Source organism: Chiloscyllium punctatum, chromosome 38, assembly GCF_047496795.1.
Source record: "Chiloscyllium punctatum isolate Juve2018m chromosome 38, sChiPun1.3, whole genome shotgun sequence".
Taxonomy (NCBI): Eukaryota; Metazoa; Chordata; class Chondrichthyes; order Orectolobiformes; family Hemiscylliidae; genus Chiloscyllium; species Chiloscyllium punctatum.
This window is the reverse complement of record NC_092776.1, coordinates 64,567,706-64,584,042: the sequence shown is the minus strand read 5'-3', so window position 1 is coordinate 64,584,042 and position 16,337 is coordinate 64,567,706. Positions and strand designations below refer to the sequence as shown.

Sequence of the window (16,337 nt, the reverse complement as noted above, 5' to 3'; positions counted from 1 at the left end):
GTATTTGCACTCTTTCTGACATGTTACCTAAGACAGTGGTAATTTAGAACATAGAACAATACAGCACAGAACAGGCCCTTCAGCCCACGATGTTGTGCTGAACATTTGTCCTAGCTTAAGCACCTATCCATGTACCTATCCAATTGCCGCTTAAAGGTCGCCAATGATTCTGACTCTGCCACTCCCACAGGTAGCGCATTCCATGCCCCCACCACTCTCTGGGTAAAGAACCTACCCCTGACAGCCCCCTATACCCTCCACCCTTCACCTTAAATTTATGTCCCCTTGTAACACTCTGTTGTACCCGGAGAAAAAGTCTCTGACTGTCTACTCTATCTATTCCTCTGATCATCTTATAAACCTCTATCAAGTCACCCCTCATCCTTCGCCGTTCCAATGAGAAATGGCCTAGCACTCTCAATCTATCCTCATACGACCTATTCTCCATTCCAGGCAACATCCTGGTAAATCTCCTCTGCACCCTCTCCAAAGCTTCCACATCTTTCCAAAGTGAGGCAACCAGAACTGCACACAGTACTCCAAATGTGGCCTTACCAAGGTCCTACACAGCTGCAACATCACCTCACGACTCTTGAATTCAATCCCTCCACTAATGAACGCTAATACACTATAGGCCTTCTTACAAGCTCTATCCATCTGAGTGGCAACTTTCAAAGAGCTATGAACATAGACCCCAAGATCCCTCTGCTCCTCCACCTTACTAAGAACCCTACCGTTAACCCTGTATTCCGCATTCTTATTTGTCCTTCCAAAATGGACAACCTCACATTTGACAGGGTTGAACTCCATCTGCCACTCCTCAGCCCAGCCCTGCATCATGTCCCTTTGCAGCTGACAACAGCCCTCCTCACTATCCACAACTCCACCAATCTTCGTACCATCTGCAAATTTACTGACCCACCCTTCGACTCCCTCTGCCAAGTCATTAATAAAAATTACAAACAGCAGAGGACTCAGAACTGATCCCTGCGGAACTCTACTTGTAACTGGACTCCAGGCTGAATATTTACCATCTACCACCACTCTCTGACTTCGACCGGTTAGCCAGTTCTCTATCCAACTGGCCAAATTTCCCACTATCCCATGCCTCCTGACTTTCCGCATAAGCCTACCATGGGGAACCTTTCAAATGCCTTACTAAAATCCATGTAAACTACATCCACTGCTGTACCCTCATCCACATGCTTGGTCACCTCGTCAAAGAATTCAGTAAGACTTGTAAGGCAAGACCTACCCTTCACAAATCCATGCTGGCTGTCCCTAATCAAGCAGTGTCTTTCCAGATACTCATAAATCCTATCCCTCAGTACCCTTTCCATTAATTTGCCTACTACCGAAGTAAGACTAACTGGCCTGTAATTCCCGGAGTTATCCCTATTCCCTTTTTTGAACAGGGGTACAACATTCACCACTCTCCAGTCCCCTGGTACTACTCCCGTTGACGGTGAAGACGAAACGATCATTGTCAACGGTTCTGCCATTTCCTCTCTTGCTTCCCACATAATCCTAGGATATATCCTGTCAGGCCCGGGGGACTTGTCTATCCTCAAGTTTTTCAAAATGCCCAACACAATTTCCTTCCTAACAAGTATCTCCTCTAGCTTACCAGTCTGTTTCATAATCTCCTCTTCAACAATACGGTCCCTCTCATTTGTAAATACTGAAGAAAAGTACTCATTCAAGACCTCTCCTATCTCTTCCGACTCAATACACAGTCTCCCACTACTGTCCTTGATCGGACCTACCCTTGTTCTCGTCATTCTCATGTTTCTCACATACGCATAAAAGGCCTTGGTTAAAAAAAATCTACCTTAGCTTTCAAAACATTTATTGAAGTAGCATCAACTACTTCACGGGGCAAGGAATTCCATAAATTAATGACCCTCTTGGTTAAGAAGTTACTTCACAATTCAATCCTAAATGTGGTCCCTCTAATCTTAAGGTTCCTTTCGTCCTATCTTCAGCTTCCAGTGAGAGCATCCTCTCTACGTCAATTTGTGGAACAAATTGACATAAATTTAGCATTTCCCTGTGTAAGATTAGATTGGAGAGCCAAATCAAGACTGGGGAAGTAACAGTGGGAGTGTTTGACAGAGTATCAGTTCCAGGGATACAGTTTGTTCTTGGGAACAATTTAGCAGGATCCAAAGTGGGAGTGACACCCCTTGTTGTGGAGAAGCTAAAGGAAGACCAGGGAACTGAGGAGTTTTAAGAAATACCCTGGAAGTTTTCCAGACTGTGTAGTAACAAGATCCCATTGTCATAAATCACAGCAAGAAGTAAAAACAAAAGAGAAAGACGAAAGTGGTGAGCTTCAGTTAGCTGACACCCTGTTTGATGTAATGGTGCAGGAAGAACCTGAACAGGTAGCGGGTCAGGCAGAAAAACACTACAATAAATGCTGTATATATTGATGTGTACTTAGAAAAAGAATCGGAAAGTATTCCCAAGGGTTATTATCTTAAAGACAGAATCCTAAGACCAAAATGGAGATCACAGCAAGTTATTGCAGAGGACAAATGTGAAGAAGTACACCAGATTGTGTTGGCGGTAGCATACGCACAGGAAGTAGCTGTAGGAGGACACCAAGATGTGAGGACGACTCAGGCGAAGGTACGTCCTATTGGCTTGCACTGCACAAGAGTGTGGTTAAATTTTGCACACATATCGTATGTGTCAAATGCTAGATAAGCCACAGGCAGTAATAAAACCAGCATCATTGTTGCCAATTCCGAAATCCAAGAACATTTGACACAGGTTATCATTGGTTGTGTAGATCCCCTCCCTAAAACTAAAAGTGGAAACCAGTACTTGCTAACCATAATGGAGGTGTCCACCAGATTTCCGGAGGCAATTCCATGGCAGAATATTAAGGCAAAAAGAATGGTGGAGGAGTTAGTAACTGTCATCACGCGGTATGGGCTACCCAGAGAGATTCAATCACCCCTAGGGTATAATTTTGCTGCTAGGCTGTTTAAAAAAGTAGCTTAGGCATACAGCACTTTAAATTAAGTGCTTTTCATCATCCTGAATCCGAGGAAGCTTTGGAAAGGTGGCATCAGACCCTGAAGATCATGTTAAGTGCATACTGGCAGGATTACATGAATGACTGGGATAAAGGTATCCCATTCGTATTGTCTGCCATTACAGATGCCCAAATGAATCTACTCAGTTTACTCCCTTTGAGTTGATATTTGGGCACGGAGTGAGAAGGCTTTTGAAATGAATTAAAGAAAAATTGTCAGGACCGAAGTCAGAGATCTCAAGCTTGGATTATGTACCAGAGATGAGGGAGAGATTAAAACAAATAGGTGAGTTAGCTCAACAGCACTGAAGAGGGTACAGCATAAAATGAAGCAGATGGCAGATAAAAACTCTAAAATTCAGACGTTTTCCCATGGGGTGATGGATTGTTATTCTTACCAGTGGTAGGAGATCCTTTAAAAGCCAGGTTTAGTGGTCTCTATCCCAATTGAGAAAAAATTAAGTCAGGTAAACTATCTGGTAAAGATGCCGATCAGAACAGCTGTATTGGGTATCTCATATGAATATATTGAAACCTTCCTATAATAAAGAGGGGGAACTGGAGAAACAGGTGTTAGTTTCTGCCCCGCAGACTAAGTAATCAAATCCAGATGTTGTGGAGTTTGATGTGCCTCAAAATATGTTAAACGACGATGAAGTCCTTGAGGAGTGCTGACAAACTTCTCTCTCTTCATGGAGTTGTGGTTTCTTCGTACAATAAACTCTGTCATTGAATCCCGATTCTGACTCCAAGACTGGTGATTTTCCCCACAACAGCTGTAACAAAATTGGACTCATACACAATACTGTATCAAGAAAGTTGGACAAGCCACTTACACCACAAAGTTGGACTTATTGGCAAGTACCTTTATCGGAGAAAGGGAATGAAGTTCCTGCATTTGTGATCTAAAATGAGCTATATCAATTCAAAGTGATGCCTTTTGGAATGAAGAATGCACCAAAAACTCATGAACAGAGTTGTGGCCAGACTAACAAATTGTGTAGTTTAACTGGACGATGTAATGATCTTTAGCAAGTCATGAAAAGATCACATGGCGTAGTTGGTAGAGCTCTGTGAATGATTACAAGAAGCAAAACTGGTAATAAACTTAAAGGAAACAGAAGACCCTACGAAATGCCAAAACGAACGTCATCGAGGAATTTCATGACCAACTTCAAGAACATAAAGAAGTAGGAGCAGGAGTAGGCCATTGGGCCCTTCAAGCCTGCTCCATCATTCAGAAAGATAACGGCTGATCCTGTCATGGACTCAAATCCACTTATCTGTGCTCTCAGCATATCCCTTAAATCCTTTATTGTTAAAAAAAAATCTACCTTAGCTTTAAAAATATTGAAGTAGCATCAACTACTTCACGGGGCAAGGAATTCCATAAATTAATGACCCTCTTGGTTAAGAAGTTACTTCACAATTCAATCCTAAATGTGGTCCCTCTAATCTTAAGGTCCCTTTCGTCCTATCTTCAGCTTCCAGTGAGATCATCCTCTCTACGTCTATCTTTTCAGTCCCCTTCATGATTTTATATGTTTCTATAAGATCCCCTCATTCTTCTGAATTCCAATGAATATATCCCAATCAATTCTCCATCTCTCCTCATAAGCCAACCTCCTCAACTCCAGAATCAACCGAGTGAACCTCCTGTGCACCCCCTTCAGTGCCAGTACATCCTTTCTCATGTAAGGAGACCAAAAGAAGAAAGAGGTGCTTCGATTTTTGGGACCAAGTGGATTTTACCAGAGGTTTGTCCCAAACTTCAGCAACGTGGTGGCACCGCTAACAGGTTTACTAAAGAAGAATACAAAATTTCAGTGGATAGAACAATGTTAGGAGGCATTTGACAATTTAACAGCAGTATTAACCATCCCACCAGTTTTAGCTAAACCAAATTTTTTGAAACATGTCAATGTTGCAATTGATACTAGCAATATTGGAGTTGGAGCTGTACTGCTAGAGGAAGATGACGATGGAATTGAATTGGCTACTTTTCAAAGGAACCCAACACCCACCAAAGAAAATGCTCTAGCACTGAAAAAGAATTACTGACTTTGGTACTAACCTTATAACATTTTAATGTTTATGTGACAAACAATGTGTTGGAGACAGAGTTAAAAATCACACAACACCAGGTTATAGTCCAACAGGTTTAATTGGAAGCACATTAGCTTTTGGAGCGACGCTCCTTCATCACCTGATGATGATCAGGTGATGAAGGAGCGTCGCTCCAAAAGCCAATGTGCTTCCAATTAAACCTGTTGGGCTATAACCTGGTGTTGTGTGATTTTTAATTTTGTACACCCCAGTCCAACACTGGCATCTCCAAATCATGTGTTGAAGACAGTTGTGTACACTGACTACAATCCTCTTGCATTCTTGGAAAGATTTAAAGACAAAAATATGAGACTATTTCATTGGAGTCTTATGTTCAAGACTTTAAATTTACAAAATGTACTTGTTGCAGGTAGTGAAAATATGAAAGGTAAAGTATAGATAAGATGGGACCGATTCCAATGTTTTATATATGTTTGCAGAAATTAGTATGAAAATATAATTTAGATTAATGGCCTATGCATTTCATTGTAATGGCATTAAGAATGTTATATCAATGTTTGCAGAAATTAGTATGAAAGTACAATTTAGATTAACTTCGTATCTATTTCAGTGTAACGAGATTAAGAATTAGAAAAAAAATGAAGTAATCTTTTCATTATGCTGGTTCATTTTTCCCTTAAGTGGGGAGGTTTGTACTATACCTTTAAGAGAGAGGGAATGCTGCTCTGAACTGAGAGATTACAAACGGGTGACTGTCTGTGTGGAGTTTACACATTCGCCCAGTGTCTGCGTGGGTTTCCTCCGGGTGCTCCCACAGTCCAAAGATGTGCAGGGCAGGTGAATTGGCCATGCTAAATTGCCCATAGTGTTAGGTGCATTAGTCAGAGAGGAAATGGGTCTGGGTGGGTTGCTCTTTGGAAGGTCGGTGTGGACTGGTTGGGCTAAAGGGCCTGTTTCTACACTGTAGGGAATCTAATCTAAACACCTGTGTATATGAGGTAAAAACAATGACTGCAGATGCTGAAAACCAAATACTGGATTAGTGGTGCTGGAAGAGCACAGCAGTTCAGGCAGCATCCAACGAGCAGCGAAATCAACGTTTCGGGCAAAAGCCCTTCATCAGGAATAAAGGCAGTGAGCCTGAAGCATGGAGAGATAAGCTAGAGGAGGGTGGGGGTGGGGAGAGAGTAGCATAGAGTACAATGGGTGAGTGGGGGAGGAGATGAAGGTGATAGGTGAAGGAGGAGAGGGTGGAGTGAATAGGTGGAAAAGAAGATAGGCAGGTCGGACAAGTCAAGGAGACAGTAACTGAGCTGCAAGTTTGAAACTAGGATGAGGTGGGGGAAGGGGAAATGAGGAAGCTGTTGAAGTCCACATTGATGCCCTGGGGTTGAAGTGTTCCGAGGCGGAAGATGAGGCGTTTTTCCTCCAGGCGTCGGGTGGTGAGGGAGCGGCGGTGAAGGAGGCCCAGGACCTCCATGTCCTCGGCAGAGTGGGAGGGGGAGTTGAAATGTTGGGCCACGGGGCGGTTTGGTTGATTGGTGCGGGTGTCTCGGAGATGTTCCCTAAAGTGCTCTGCTAGGAGGCGGCAAGTCTCCCCAATGTAGAGGAGACCACATCGGGAGCAACGGATACAATAAATGATATTGGCGGATATGCAGGTGAAACTTTGATGGATGTGGAAGGCTCCTTTAGGGCCTTGGATAGAGGTGAGGGAGGAGGTGTGGGCACAGGTTTTACAGTTCCTGCGGTGGCAGGGGAAAGTGCCAGAATGGGAGGGTGGGTTGTAGGGGGGTGTGGACCTGACCAGGTAGTCACGGAGGGAACGGTCTTTGCGGAAGGCGGAAAGGGGTGGGGAGGGAAATATATCCCTGGTGGTGGGGTCTTTTTGGAGGTGGCGGAAATGTCGGTGGATGATTTGGTTGATGCGAAGGTTTGTAGGGTGGAAGGTGAGCACCAGGGACGTTCTGTCCTTGTTACGGTTGGATGGGTCTGAGGGCGGAGGTGCGGGATGTGGACGAGATGCGTTGGAGGGCATCTTTAACCACGTGGGAAGGGAAATTGCGGTCTCTAAAGAAGGAGGCCATCTGGTGTGTCCTATGGTGGAACTTGTCCTCCTGGGAGCAGATACGGCGGAGGCGGAGAAATGATGACTAGAGGGCAGTTTCAGATTGTACTGGAGAATTGAAAAATGTAATATTTGTCTGTGAAATGGATATCTGAGTTTTAGTTGCAGTTTCGATAACAATTCAAATTTAACCAATCAGTTTAAATTATGCCCTAGGATATTAAAACCCAATCGAGTTTGAATTTATTGTTTTTGCTAAAATTGAACTGATGATCCAGTGTTCGGGATATAAAAATGCAAGCATTGTTAAAATTGGCAACAGAGCAACGACCATCGAGAGAGACTCAAGAAATCAGGAAACACTCTATCAAATGTACCTTTTCATATGAAACATATTCGTAGTAAAAACAAAGACGACGACCCAGGGAGATCTTCAGTCGGAAGAATACAGACACCAAAAATGACCGTAGCTGTGTAGTTTTAAACCTAAGTTAATGTAATTTTAGTAAGTGTCTTATTGGAACAGCATACTGTTATAGAGTTGGAAGCAGATAATAAGCCATAAAGAGAAAGGAGAGTTAGAGTTGTGAATAGGTGTTGTTTAATGTTCATTTTTAAGAGTTAAAAAAATAAATTGAGTTATTTTCTTTAAATAGTGTTATTTGCGAGTTATCTGTCACTCATGTTTTAACAGACTATGAGGCAAGGTGAGCTTTTCTGTGTTTGGTTTAATTAACTGATGAGTTCACCGCTGTGTCATAACACCTCAGTGGGACAAACCTATCCAGCACTCGCAGCAAGTACTCCCGAAGCAACCTCCACATTTCTGTCATGCATTTCCCTGAGAATATCTGTTCCCAGTTTATGCTCGGCAGTTCCTGCCTAATAGACAATAGACAATGGGTGCAGGAGTAGGCCATTCTGCCCTTTGAGCCTGCACCACCATTCAATATGATCATGGCTGATCATCCTTAATCAGTATCCTGTTCCTGCCTTATCTCGATATCCCTTGACTCCACTATCCTTGAGAACTCTATGCAACTCTTTCTTAAATGAATCCAGACTGGGCCTCCACTGTCCTCTGGGGCAGAGCATTCCACACAGCCACCACTCTCTGGGTGAAGACGTTTCTCCTCATCTCTGTCCTAAATGGTCTACCCCGTATTTTTAAGCTGTGTCCTCTGGTTCGGCACTCACCCATCAGCGGAAAGATGTTTCCTGCCTCCAGCGTGTCCAATCCTTTAATAATCTTATATGTCTCAATCAGATCCCCTCTGAGGGTATACAAGCCCAGTCGCTCTAGTCTTTCAGCGTAAGGTAGTCCCGCCATGCCAGGAATTGACCTCGTGAACCTACGCTGCACTCCCTCAATAGCCAGAATGTCTTTCCTCAAATGTGGAGACCAGAACTGCATACAATACTCCAGGTGTGGTCTCACCAGGGCCCTGTAAAGCTGCAGAAGAACCTCTTTGCTTCTATACTCAATCCCTCTTGTTATGAAGGCCAGCCTTCTTCACTACCTGCTGTACTTGCATGCTTACCTTCATTGACTGGTGTACAAGAACACCCAGATCTCTTTGTACTGCCCCATTACCTAAATTGATTCATAGAACATAGAGAACATAGAACAATACAGCACAGAACAGGCCCTTCGGCCGACGATGTTGTGCTGAACATTTGTCCTAGCTTAAGCACCCATCCATGTACCTATCCAATTGCCGCTTAAAGGTCGCCAATGATTCTGACTCTGCCACTCCCACAGGCAGCGCATTCCATGCCCCCACCACTCTCTGGGTAAAGAACCCACCCCAGACTTCTCCCCTAACCTTCCACCCTTCATCTTAAATTTATGTCCCCTTGTAACACTCTGTTGTACCCGGGGAAAAGGTTTCTGACTGTCTACTCTATCTATTCCTCTGATCATCTTATAAACCTCCATCAGGTCACCGCTCATCCTTCACCATTCCAATGAGAAAAGGCCTAGCACTCTCAACCAATCCTCATACGACCTATTCTCCATTCCAGGCAACATCCTGGTAAATCTTCTCTGCATCCGCTCCAAAGCTTCCACATCTTTCCTAAAGTGAGGCGACCGAAACTGCACACAGTACTCCAAATGTGGCCTAACCAAAGTCCTGTACAGCTGCAACATCACTTCACGACTCTTGAATTCAATCCCTCTGCTAATGAACTCTAATACTCCATAGGCCCTCTTACAAGCTCTATCCACCTGAGTGGCAACTTTCAAAGATCTATGAACATAGACCCCAAGATCCCTCTGCTCCTCCATCTTACTAAGAACCCTACCGTTAACCCTGTATTCCGCATTCTTATTTGCCTTTCCAAAATGGACAACCTCACACTTGACAGGATTGAACTTCATCTGCCTCTCCTCAGCCCAGCCCTGCATCATGTCCCTTTGGAGCCGACAACAGCCCTCCTCACTGTCCACAACTCCACCAATCTTCGTACCATCTGCAAATTTACTGACCCACCCTTCGACTCCCTCTGCCAAGTCATTAATAAAAATTACAAACAGCAGAGGACCCAGAACTGATCCCTGCGGAACTCCACTTGTAACTGGGCTCCAGGCTGAATATTTACCATCTACCACCACTCTCTGACTTCAACCAGTTAGCCAATTTTCTATCCAATTGGCCGAATTTCCCTCTATCCCATGCCTCCTGACTTTCCGCATAAGCCTACCATGGGGAACCTTATCAAATGCCTGACTAAAATCCATGTACACTACATCCACTGCTCTACCCTCATCCACATGCTTGGTCACCTCCTCAAAGCATTCAATAAGACTTGTAAGGCAAGACCTTCACAAATCCGTGCTGGCTGTCCCTAATCAAGCAGTGTCTTTCCAGATACTCATAAATCCTATCCCTCAGTACCCTTTCCATTACTTTGCCGACCACCGAAGTAAGACTAACTGGCCTGTAATTCCCAGGGTTATCCCGATTCTCTTTTTTGAACAAGGGCACAACATTCGCCACTCTCCAGTCCCTGGTACCACCACCGTTGACAGTGAAGATGAAAAGATCATTGCCAACGGTTCTGCAATTTCCTCTCTTGCTTCCCACATAATCCTCGGATATGTCCCGTCAGGCCCGGGGGACTTGTCTATCCTCAAGTTGTTCAAAATGTCCAACACATCTTCCTTCCTAACAAGTATCTCTTCGAGCTTAACCAGTCCATTTCACACTCTCCTCTTCAACAATACGTTCCCTCTCGTTTGTAAATACTGAAAAGTACTCATTCAAGACCTCTCCTATCTCCTCCGACTCCATACACAGTCTCCCACTACTGTCAGACCTACCCTTGTTCTCATCATTCTCATGTTTCTCACATACACATCAAATGCCTTGGGGTTATCCTTGATCCTATCCGTCAAAGATTTTTCATGCCCTCTCTTAGCTCTCCTAATCCCTTTCTTCAGCTCCCTTCTGGCTATCCTGTATCCCTCCAATGCTCTGTCTGAACCTTGTTTCCTCAACCTTATGTAAGCCTCCTTCTTCCTCTTTACACGACATTCAACCTCCCTCGTAAACCGAGGTTCCCTCACACGACCATCTCTTTCCTGCCTGACAGGTACATACATATCAAGGACACGTCGTATTTGTTCCTTGAAAAAGTTCCACATTTCCACGACATCCTTCCCTGACAGCCTATGCTCCCAACTTATGCTCCTCAGATCCGGTCTTACAGCATCGTAGTTACCCTTCCCCCAATTGTAAAACCTACCCTGTTGCATGCACCTATATCTCTCCATAACCAAGGTGAAAGTCACAGAATTGTGGTCACCATCACCAAAATGTTCACCCACTAACAAGCCCATCACTTGTCCCGGTTCGTTACCAAGTACCAAATCCAATATGTCCTCCCCTCTGGTCGGACAATCTACATACTGCGTTAGAAAAGCTTCCTGGACACACTGCACAAACACCACCCCATCCAATCTACTTGATCTAAGGAGCTTCCAATCAATATTTGGGAAGTTGAAATCACCCATGACTACTACCATGTGGCTTCTGCACCTTTCCAAAATCTGTTTCCCAATCTGTTTCTCCACATCTCTGCCGCTATTTGGGGGGCCTATAGTAAAGACCCAACAAGGAGACTGCTCCTTTCCTATTTCTGACTTCAGCCCATACTACCTCCAAAGGGAGATCCCTCTCGAACTGCCTTTCTGCAGCCATTATACCATTTCTAATTAGCAACGCCACCCCCTCCCTAATCTTACTGAAACATCTGTAACCAGGAACCTCCAACAACCATTCCTGTCCCGTTTCCGTGATGGCCACAACATCGTAGTCCCAGGTACCGATCCACATCTTAAGGGCACCCACCTTATTTCTGATACTCCTTGCGTTAAAGTATACACACTTGATCCCATCTCTGTGTCCGCAAGTATTCCGTGTCAGTGCTACCTTCTCCACAGCCTCCCTACATTCTTGGACATCCTGACAAACAGCTAACCTCCTTGCTGGACTACAAGTCCGGATCCCATCCCCCTGCCAAATTAGTTGAAATCCCCCCGAAGAGTGCGAGCAAACCTACCTCCCAGGATATTGGTGCCCTTCTGATTCAGGTGCAACCCGTCCTGCTTGTACAGGTCCCACCTTCCCCAGAATGCAGTCCAATTGTCCAAATACCTGAAGTCCTCCCTCCTCCACCATCCTTGCAGCGACATGTTCAACTGCACTCTCTCCCTAGTCCTTGCCTGTCATGTGGCACCAGCAACAACCCAGAGACGACGACTCTGTCTGTCCTAGCTTTTAGCTTCTAGCCTAACTCTCTTAGCTCCTGAATGACCTCCCCACCCCTTTTCCTACCTATGTCGTTGGTGCCAATGTGCATCATGACTTCTGGCTGCACACCCTCCCCCTTAAGGATTCTGAAGACATGGTCCGAGACGTCTCAGACCCTGGCACCCGGGAGGCAACAAACCATCCGAGAGTCTCACCCATGTTCACAGAACCGCCTGTCCGTCCTTCTAACTATAGAGTCTCCTATAACTAGTGCTCTCCTCCTCTCCCCCTTTCCCTTCTGAGCCTCAGAGCCGGACCTCAAGCCAGAGACCCGGCCACTGCAGCTTTGTCCTGCTAGGCCTTCCCCCCTAACAGTATCCAAAGCGGTATACTTATTGTTGAGGGAAAAGACTACAGGGGATCCCTGCACTGCCTGCTTTCTCCCTTCCCACCTCTAATTGTTACCCAGCTACCTCTGTTCTCTGGCATAACTGTGTCCCTGTAGCATCTAGCTATCACCCTCTCAGCCTCTCGAATAATCCTCAGTTCATCCAACTCCAGCTCCAGTTCCCTAACGCATTCTGTGAGGAGCAGGAGCTGACTGCATTTCCTGTAGATGAAGTCGGCAGAAGCATTGGTGGTCACCCCTACCTCAAACATCCTGCAGGAGGAACATTCCACTGCCTGCACTGCCATTACTCTACACTTAGTCTCCAAAACAAGAAGACTGAGTAGCTTACTTGTGGACTTTAAAGTTAAGTTAGAGGAGGAGGATGGGAGGGAGGCCCTACTTTGTAGGGCCTGGGGTCTAGAACACACCCACTCAAACATCAATCACTTACCTTCCCGACCAGCTCTGCGCTCCAACTTCACTTCCACCCAGCTCGCGCCGCTCTCTGCTGTGAAAAGACCGTTGGCGTCGAGGTAAGTTCTTAAATATCAATCACTTACCTTCCCGACCAGCTCTGCGCTCCAACTTCACTTCCACCCAGCTCGCGCCGCTCTCTGCTGTGAAAAGACCGTTGGCATCAAGGTAAGTTCTTAAATATCTATCACTTACCATTCCATTTAGGTAGTAATCTGCCTTCCTGTTCTTGCCACCAAAGTGGATAACCATACATTTATCCACATTAAACTGCATCTGCCATGCATCTGACCACTCACCCTGTCCAGGTCACCCTGTAATCTCCTAACATCCTCCTCACATTTCACCCTGCCACCCAGCTTAGTATCATCAGCAAATTTGCTAATGTTATTACTAATACCATCTTCTATATCATTAATATATATTGTAAAAAGCTGCGGTCCCAGCACCGACCCCTGCGGTACCCCACTGGTCACTGCCTGCCATTCCGAAATGGAACCGTTTATCACTACTCTTTGTTTCCTGTCAGCCAACCAACTTTCAATCTAAGTTTCTACTTTGCCCCCAATACCATGTGCCCTAATTTTGCTCACTAACCTCCTATATGGGACTTTATCAAAAGCTCTCTGAAAGTCCAGGTACACGACATCTACTGGATCTCCCTCGTGCATCTTCAGAGTTACATCCTCAAAAAATTCCAGAAGATTAGTCAAGCATGATTTCCCCTTCATAAATCCATGCTGACTCTGACCCACCTTTTACTACTATCCAGATGTGTCGTAATTTCATCCTTTATCAGCATCTTTCCCACTACTGAAGTCAGACTAACTGGTCTATAATTTCCTGCTTTCTCTTTCCCACCTTTCTTAAAAAGTGGTGCAACATTAGCCACCCTCCAATCCACAGGAACTGATCCTGAATCTATCGAACTCTGGAAAATAATCACCAACGCGTCCACGATTTCTCGAGCCACCTCCTTCATTACCCTGGATGTAGACCATCAGGCCCCGGGGACTTATCAACCTTCAGCCCTAACAATCTCTCCAACACCAATTCCTGGCAAATATAAATTCCTTTAAGTTCAGGTCCTTCAGCCACTGTTACCTCAGGGAGATTGCTTGTGTCTTCCCCAGTGAACACAGATCTGAAGTACCAATACAATACTTCTGTCATTTCTTTGTTCCCCATAATTAATTCCCCTGTTTCTGACTTCAAGGGCCCAATTTTCATCATAACCATTTTTTTGCCTTTCACATACCTAAAAAAGCTTTTACTATCCTCCTTTATATTTTTGGCCAGTTTACCTTCATACCTCATTTTTCTCTGCGTATTTCCTTCTTAGTAATCCTCTGTTGTTCCCAGTCCTCTGTTTTCCCACTTGTCTTTGCTATGTTATATTTTTTCTCTTTTAACTTTATATGTTTCTTAACTTCCCTTGTCAGCCATGGCCACCCATGCTTCCTTCTAGGATCTTTCTTCCTTTTTGGAATGAACTGATCCTGCATCTTCTGCATTATACACAGAAATATCTGCCATTGTTCCTCCACTGTTATCCCTGCTAAGGTATTGCACCATTGAACTTTTGCCAGCTCCTCCCTCATAGCTGCATAGTTCCCTTTATTCAACTGAAATATTGTCACTACTGATTGTACCCTCTCCCTCTCAAATTGCAGATTGAAGCTTATTGTATTATGGTCACTACTTCCCAATGGCTCCTTCACTTTGAGGTCCCTGATCAATTCTGGTTCATTGCACAATACCAGATCCAGAATTGCCTTCTCCCTGGTAGACTCCAGCACCAGCTGTTCTAAGAATCTATCCCGGAGGCACTCCACAAAGTCTCTTTCTTGAGGTCCAATACCATTCTGATTCTCCCAGTCTACCTGCATGTTGAAATCCCCCATAACAACATCTTTGCGACAGGCCAATTTCAGCTCCTGATTCAACTTACATCCGACATCCAGACTACTGTTTGGGGGCCTGGAGATAACTCCCAAGACGGTCTTTTTACCCTTAGAATTTCTCAGCTCTATCCATACTGACTCTACATCCCCTGATTCTAGGTTATCCCGCGCAAGGGACTGAATATCATCCCTTACAAACATGGCCACCCCACCCCCTCTGCCTGTCAGTCTGTCCTTACGATAGCACATGTAGCCTTGAATATTCATTGCCCAGGCCCTGTCCACTTGAAGCCACGTCTCAGTTATCCCCACAATGTTGTATCTGCCAATTTCCAAAAGAGCCTTAAGATCATCCATCTTATTTCTAATGCTTCGTGCATTCATATATAGTAGTTTTAATTTGTTACTGCCCTCACCCTTCCCATCAACTCCTATTTCACTCAACCTTACAGCATGATCCCTTTTTGAGTTTTCTGCTTCATTGATACAGTTGTCTTTCTTGATTTCCCTTGTTCTAACTTTCCCTTCAATTTCCTTCTTAAACATCCAGTTTGTAATTTCTCCTCCCCCAATTAAATACACTCCCATACCATTTTTACCCATTCACTCCATTTGACTGAATACCTTAGAGCTTTTTTACATCCTCCTCACCACTCACATTCTAACACTGTTTGGTGCCATCAGCAGACTTGGAAATATTGCACTTGATTCCCTCAACCAAATGTTTGATATGCATTGGGAATAGCTGAGGTCCAAGCACAGATCTCTGTGATACCCCACATGCCTTCCACACCAGACAGTGCTCCTTTATTCCAATGTTGCTGGCTCAAGATGGCAGTGGTGTAGGCCTTTTTTATTCTCTAACTTTTGTCCCCTCCTTTTTTTTTAACTGATTGACCTTGGACACTATAGGCGGCGTCGAAACCCCAATAAGCATTCTTAGGTGGTCTCAAGCAGGGCTCAGGGAGCAGACCTTGTGCGGGGCCCAGGGAATAGACCTCAAGCCGGTCCCAGGCCAGAGGAGAATGTTTTTCCAGAGCAAGCACAGCATTTGGAATTGGCGAATGCTACAGCAGCAGAGGGGACATCAGTGAGATAGGCCCAGTGGCAAAATATGCTGTCTGAGAATCAGTGAACTCTTTGTTGGGTCGGTCCAACAAAGGTGGCAGCAAAGTGATGATGGAAGGGCATCACAGCGACATCAATGAGGTTGACCTAGAAGTGAGAGATGTGAATCTAATGTTGGTGCAGGAGACAATGAGGTGATCATAGAGGAGTATCAGCCTAGTGGTGAAGCGGTTGTGGAATGATGGCAGCCCAGGCATCTTTAATGGCAATAAGTTGGCTCAGGACCAATGGTCACTCTTCAAGCTGAAGCTTTCTTAAATTGTTCACCATTTTATAGTGACAAATAAAGTGTTTCACTGTATTTTACTGCATTTCTACTGTAAAATAGACCTGACAATAAAACCAGCACCACAAAATTCTACTCACTGTTTTCTGCCACCTGTCCTACTCTAAAACCATGTCCATATATTAGCCCCAATCCCATAAGATTTGATTTTGCACTTGGAACTTCATAAACATCTTTCTGAAAACCCAAATACATTGCATCCATTGTTCTCCATAA

At 44.6% G+C, this 16,337-nt stretch overlaps 1 protein-coding gene across 6 annotated transcripts in view; it reads right to left on the bottom strand.

Annotated features, from left to right (window-relative positions):
* The window catches only part of LOC140463685 (uncharacterized), a 140,903-nt gene that overhangs the window by 109,103 nt on the left and 15,463 nt on the right, over nucleotides 1-16,337 (bottom strand). For 2 of the 6 annotated variants that reach the window (XR_011954722.1, XR_011954720.1), the window contains exon 2: nucleotides 12,890-12,946. The exons of 1 other annotated variant lie outside the window; for it this stretch is intronic. The gene's annotated coding sequence lies outside the window, so the exon portion shown is untranslated. 3 more of the 6 variants (XR_011954723.1, XR_011954724.1, XM_072558036.1) reach the window with 3 other exon arrangements.